Source organism: Mobula birostris, chromosome 1, assembly GCF_030028105.1.
Source record: "Mobula birostris isolate sMobBir1 chromosome 1, sMobBir1.hap1, whole genome shotgun sequence".
Lineage (NCBI taxonomy): Eukaryota > Metazoa > Chordata > Chondrichthyes > Myliobatiformes > Myliobatidae > Mobula > Mobula birostris.
The window spans coordinates 151820696-151826695 of record NC_092370.1 but is presented as its reverse complement, the minus strand read 5'-3'; the positions used below and the strand labels follow the sequence as shown (position 1 = coordinate 151826695).

At 44.8% G+C, this 6000-nt stretch overlaps 1 protein-coding gene across 5 annotated transcripts in view; it reads left to right on the top strand.

Moving 5' to 3' along the window:
• The first annotated feature begins 1902 nt into the window (after positions 1–1902).
• The window catches only part of ptgr2 (prostaglandin reductase 2), a 56830-nt gene continuing 52732 nt past the window's right edge, over positions 1903–6000 (top strand). For 3 of the 5 annotated variants that reach the window (XM_072264136.1, XM_072264104.1, XM_072264143.1), the window contains exon 1: positions 1903–1952. The gene's annotated coding sequence lies outside the window, so the exon portion shown is untranslated. Of the gene's footprint in view, positions 1953–1975; positions 2060–6000 lie in introns of those variants that run through there. The other 2 variants (XM_072264121.1, XM_072264113.1) reach the window with 2 other exon arrangements.

The following is a 6000-nucleotide window of genomic DNA, read 5'->3' as shown; positions in this document are numbered from 1 at the left end:
CTCTAAGTGAAGAAGTTCACCATTAAATATTCCACCTTTCACCCTAGTCTCGCCCAATGTGAGGAAAACGATCCGGGATGGATTTACCTCATCTATACCCTTCATAATTTTGTATACCTCTATAAGGTCTCCTGTTGTTGTCTTACTCTCCAGGCAATAAAGTTCTAATCTATTCAACTTATTCCTATATCTCTGCTCTTCAAGTCCTGCTGGCATCCTTGTGAATTTCCTCTGTACTCTTTCAACCTTATTTATATCTTTTCTGTAGGTAGGCGACCAGAACTGCACACAGTACTCCAAATTTGGCCTCACCATGTCCTATAAAACATCAACATAACATTTTACTCCTGTACAAGACGCTTTAATTTATAAAGGCCAATGTGGCAAAAGCTCACTTTATGACCCTATCAAACTGTGATGCCACTTTCAAGAAATTATGGGTTGATATTCTCAGATCCCTTTGTTGTATCAAACACTTCAATGGCCTACCACTCGCTCCCTCAGTCCTACCCTGGTGTGTCCTGCCAAAGTGCAACACCTCATACTTGTCTGAGTTTAGATCAGAGATGTGGAGCGATTTCTTTACCAGAGGGTGGTGAATCTGTGGCTATGGATATATTTGAAACAGGTTAGTAAATGTATCAAAGGTTATGGGGAAAAAGCAGGAGACTGGGTTGAGAGGGATAATAATTTAGCCTTGATCAAATGGGCTGAATGGCCTAATTGTGAACCTATTGCTTATAGTTTGTAAGCACAATGGCTATCCAGTGTTAACTGCAGTCAACACAAGTTATTATAGAGAAGGTAGTTTATTATCCCAAATTCATCTGGTCAATGCAAGTCTTCAAAATGCACATAAGCCTTCTTTCACCTGACTTCAGTCAACTCTGCTGGTATCACTGCTTTTTAATCTGATTTAAAACAAATATATCTTGTACCTAATGAAGTGGCCACTGCTTGTATGTTTGTAGTCTTCTGCTGCTATAGTCTCTAAGCACCTAAGCTTCTCGTGCAGTCTCATTGTGGATTTGGCTATTCCAGTTCAGGATCTGATCATGGTAACTCCCAGGATATAGTTTGTGGGGAATTCGGTGATTCTAATGCTACCGAATGTCACGGGGTAATTGCTGGCTTTTTTTTCCAGTTGGATGTTGTCATTGCCTGCCACTGGTGTGGCCCCAGTATTACTTATACATATTCCCTTTTGTCATTTGCTTTCTCTTGCCTTCCATCCCTTTCACAAATTTTGCTTTCTGTTCCTTCCCCCACCTTGCTTCTCTTCAGCTTTGTCTAATTTACAACTTTACCCAGTTCTGTTGAGAAGCATTGACAGGAACATGAACTGCTTCTCTCTCCACAGAAGCTGCCTGACCCGTGGAGCATTTCCACCACCTTCTGTCTTTGATTCAGGTTTACAGCATTTTAAGTACTTTATTAACATGCCTCAGAGCACCATGTAGAAATGCAAGAAGTCAGCTCTGCCATCTATGAAGGCAACGAAACTGTGCAATGAAGAATGGGTAATAAAAGTCGGCCTTGCCAGCAAGTCCTTATGTCTCACGAGGTAACCACCTGAGATTTTGAAAGACATTAGTTGATAGATAAATAAAAGGCAGGACAATAGGCAGAACCACCTTAGTTACCGCATTGGAAATTTAAGTACCCAACACAGGCGTCAATGAATAGGCCCTAACTCCGCTCCTTTGAGAACATTCCCTGATTGAACTAAGCGATTCTCCTTTGATGATGATGATGACTATGACCCTGACCCTAACCTTAACCCTGACTCATGCCCGTCGCCCCGACCCTCTCCAAGGCTGCCTCTGTCCGAGCTGCCCCTTTAAGCACGTCCACGCGCGAGCGGGACCGGCCCCTTTAAGGAGCAGCGCTTGCGTTCTTTGACCCTATTGGGAAGCGGAGAGGACGGTGCGGCGGACGGACAGAGCGATCGGGTTCGTTTCAGTTCTGATCTCCAAACTCTCCCTCGTCGGTCTACCCGGGGTGGTGGGCGCTGCCAGTGGCAGAGAACGGCCATAGGAGCGGGGCTGGGCTGGCAGTGGTATGCAAGGGGTGCACTTTGAGCGGAGGGGAGGAGGTGGTATTGGCGGGCCCCGGTGGCTGGGATGGGAGCAAAGAGTGCGATGTGTCGGCGGAGTGGGATGGAGTCGCGGGGGGTCGAATGGAAGGTGTCAGCGGGCTCGGGTGGGGTTGGGGGAGTGAGTGAGCTGGGAGGCTACGGGGGTGTCTGGGGGAGTGGGAGGTGTTGCGGGAGCGGATCCATCTGAAAAGTCCTTACAAGTTGATTTCCCTTCCTCGGCAATCCCGCGTGGTTTATAGTGACTGATGGTGTGGGAGCTGCTGGTTCTTCCACTGATCGGACAGTTGGTAGACTGGGTGGCTGGACTGTTTGTGAGACATGCAGAAATCTCAAGATTCCTGTAGGCTTGTGAAACTATGGGCTTGGGATTCCCAGATGTCGTGAGAATGTTCCATTCATTTTCTGAGCAGGTTTGACTGTGTACTTAAATTTTACTCTTATCTGCCGGTAGTGCGTTCCTGTGACATGTAATTGCCTATGAAAAGCTTTGTGACCAGGCATGCTGAGGCAATTTTCCACAACCCCATTAAAGACCAGCTGGCTAATCAAGATTCTTTGTGTGTGTGGAGGGGGGAATATGACCAGGCTTCAGTCCTTGATGATTACTTTTATCAGCCGCTCTGGATTCCAAGTTCCTTGCTTCATTGAAGACTAGATGGCCAGTATAGAGCTGGGCTACCAGGAAATAGATTGACTGTAAAATAATGGGAGCTACTTGAACATTTGAAATCTGATATGCTTCAAATCTACTCTCTGGAGTTGTTGCTTTAATGTCCATTTCATAGAGTCATATAGCATTAGAAACAAGATATTCATTGTGGCTGTTTCAGCTGTCAAGGTACTACCTATGGCAGCTCTTGCTCTTCAATGCCATGGTCTTTCCAGTGTTCATTTAAATAGTACTACATTCTGTGAGTGCACCTGCCTCCACATCTGTCAGCTAGTGATTCCATCCACCCTCAAGGTAGAAAAGAAACCTTAATCTGTTCAAAATTGTCTCCCACTTTTTTAACCCATATCCTATGGTTACAGACATTTCTCCGTAGGGGAAGAGGTTTCTCACTATCTATTCCATCTACGCCCATCAAAATGTAATGTACCCACCCCCTTTCCCCCTACCCCACCCCACGGTAAAAGAAAAAAAAGGACCCGTGCAACACACACAGCAGGCCAGGCTATGGACAAGAGTAAACAGTCGATCTTTCAGGCCGAGTCCCTCCAACAAGATTGGGGGAAGAAAGGATGAAGTCAGAATAAAAAGGTGGAGGGAGGAGAGGAAGTGAGGTAGGTGACACTAGCTTGGGGGGGGAGGAGAGGGGGTGGGGGTGAAGTAAAGAGCTGGGAAATTGATTGGTGAAAGAGATGAAGGGCTGCTGAAGGGGAAAGGTTAGAAGACCATTAGAAGAAAGGGAAGGGAGAGGAGCCCCAGCGGGAGGAGATGGGTAGGTAAGGAGACAAGGTGAGAGAGGGAAACAGGAACGGTGAAAGAGCAGGGAGGGGACAATTACTGGAAGCTTGAGACATCGATGTTCATGCCATCAGGTTGGAGGCTACCCAGGCGAAATGCGTGGTGCTACTCCTCTGACCTGAGTGTGGCCTCATTGCAGCAGGAGAGGAGGTTGTGGACTGTATGGGAATGGGAAGCAGAATTCAAATAGGGACCCACCAGGAGATCCCGCTTTTTCTGGTGGACAAAGGGTAGGTGCTCGGTGAAGCTAACTCCCAGTCTACATTGGGTCTTACTAATATACATGCAGGAGGCCATACTGGACACAGTAGATGGCCCCAAAAGACTCTCAGGTGAAGAGCTGCCTCACCTGGAAGGATTGTTTGGGGTCCTGAATGGTAGTGAGGGAGGAGGCGTAGGGGCAGGTGTAGCACTTGCAAGGATAAGTGCCAGGAGGGAGATTGGTGAGGAGGGTCAAATGGAGAAGGGAGTCGCGTAGGGAACGATCCCTGTGGAAAATGGGAGGGGGAGGGGAAGATGTGCTTGGTGGTGGGATCCTGTTGGAGATGACAGAATTATGTGCTAGACGTGGAGGCTTTGGGGGGGGTGGTAGGTGAGGACGAGAGGAACCCTATTCCTGGTGGAGTGGTGGGAGAATGGGGTGAGGGCTGATGTGGACAAAATGGAAGAGATATGGGTGAGGGCAGCATTAATGGAGGGAGGGAAGCCCCTTTCTTTGAAGAAAGAGGACATCTCATTAGTCCTGGAATGTAAATGAAATGAAAAGCCTCAACCTGAGACAGAGGAACTGAGAGAAGGGGATGGCTTTTTTCTCAAACAAGTAACAGGGTGGGAAGAGGTATAGTCCAGGTAGCTGTGGGAATCAGTGGGTTTATAAAAACATATCAGTAGATAAGCTGTCTCCAGATATTTGGAGAGATCGAGAAAGGGGAGGGAGGAGTCGGAAATAGACCAGATAAATTTGAGGGCAGGTTGGAAGTTGGAGGTAAAGTTATGCAATTTCCCTGATAACTGAATTGTTCCATCTAAGGCAACACTTCAAATCTCTTTTGCATTTTCTGGTATTACTGTGACCTTCCTATAACATGGTGGCTAGAACTGCACACGATAAACTAGCTATGATCTAACCAATGTTCTGTATAATTGTAGGGTGGTGATGAGGATTTGTCTGGAATTTGTGTGTTGAGGAAATTACTTTCAAAGACTGAAAGAAGTCATTCATTTTGGTGAGGATGTTAGGCTGGAGGACCTGTTCCATTGCTGTATAACTTAAAATACTTTTTTCTTGCCTCCGGCTTCTTTGATGGAGTTCATCACCGGTTCTTCTCTCTTAATGGCCTTGCAAATTATTTCACCAAATATAAATTTCAGGAAGGTACTAAATTTTAGACCTTTTTTAATTATCTGGAATGGAGCAAAAATTGTTCTGTAAATACTTCTCTGGTTATTCTCTTGTGACAGGAACCAGTTTCTCTCAATGTTCTCCATCAGACCCCACTTTAATTTGTAATTTGTAGAATTGTTAAGGCATATTCAACCCACTGAGTCTGTACTTGCTCATTGTACAGCAATTAGATCATTGTCTTCCCACAGTTTCTCTATCTAATCCCTTTCCAACTCCATTTTAAAGGCCCGGATTTGTACCAACCAGGCAATGAAATCCAGATGCTAACTACCCTCTACCTAACCCCAGTCCAAAATCGCTTTTGTTTTGCTTTGGTCAAGGCCCCTCCCAGTTCATTATATGACATTCAATTGACATAGGGTGAGCATAACAAATTTCCGTGATCAAAGAATATTAGGATTTTGGTTAAAAAAAACTAATTGAATATTTTTGTCATTCTTCCTGGGTGTTCTTTTTAAACCTCTGGAGGTTTCATACTGAACCAGTAAAAGTGATGTGACATTTAATCAATGTTTAACCAAAGTCTGAAGGTTGTTCAGATACAGAAAATTGTTGTTTTTGCAGTTTGGATGAAATGAATTGGGAGGAGCTCTGAACGGAGTGTAAAGTCTTCATTGACTACTTGGGCTGAGTAGCTTCTGTTATGCACTCATTAAAATCAGAGTAATGACACAACAGGCCAGTCAGATTCTCTCACCAACTTACTACTTTTTTTTCAATTATTTGTCTAGTACCTGTTTGAAAGCCCTTGTTGAATCACTTTTCATGCTCTCTTAAATAAAACTTTTTTTTTTCTTTGAGTCACTCTTGGTTCTTGTGCTGATGAATTGAAGTTGGTGTGGTTCATCCACATATCATTAATTGAAGTCGGTGCCTTTCAGCCACACCTCATTTGCTCCATTTCCAGTCTGTATTTCCTGTACCACTTGTATCTGGTGCATAGTGACTCAGTTTCAGCTTCCCCTGGAGAAATGATTTGCTGTACAGGCTGAAATCTAGAGCAAAAAAAAATGCCTATTTAATAAAAAA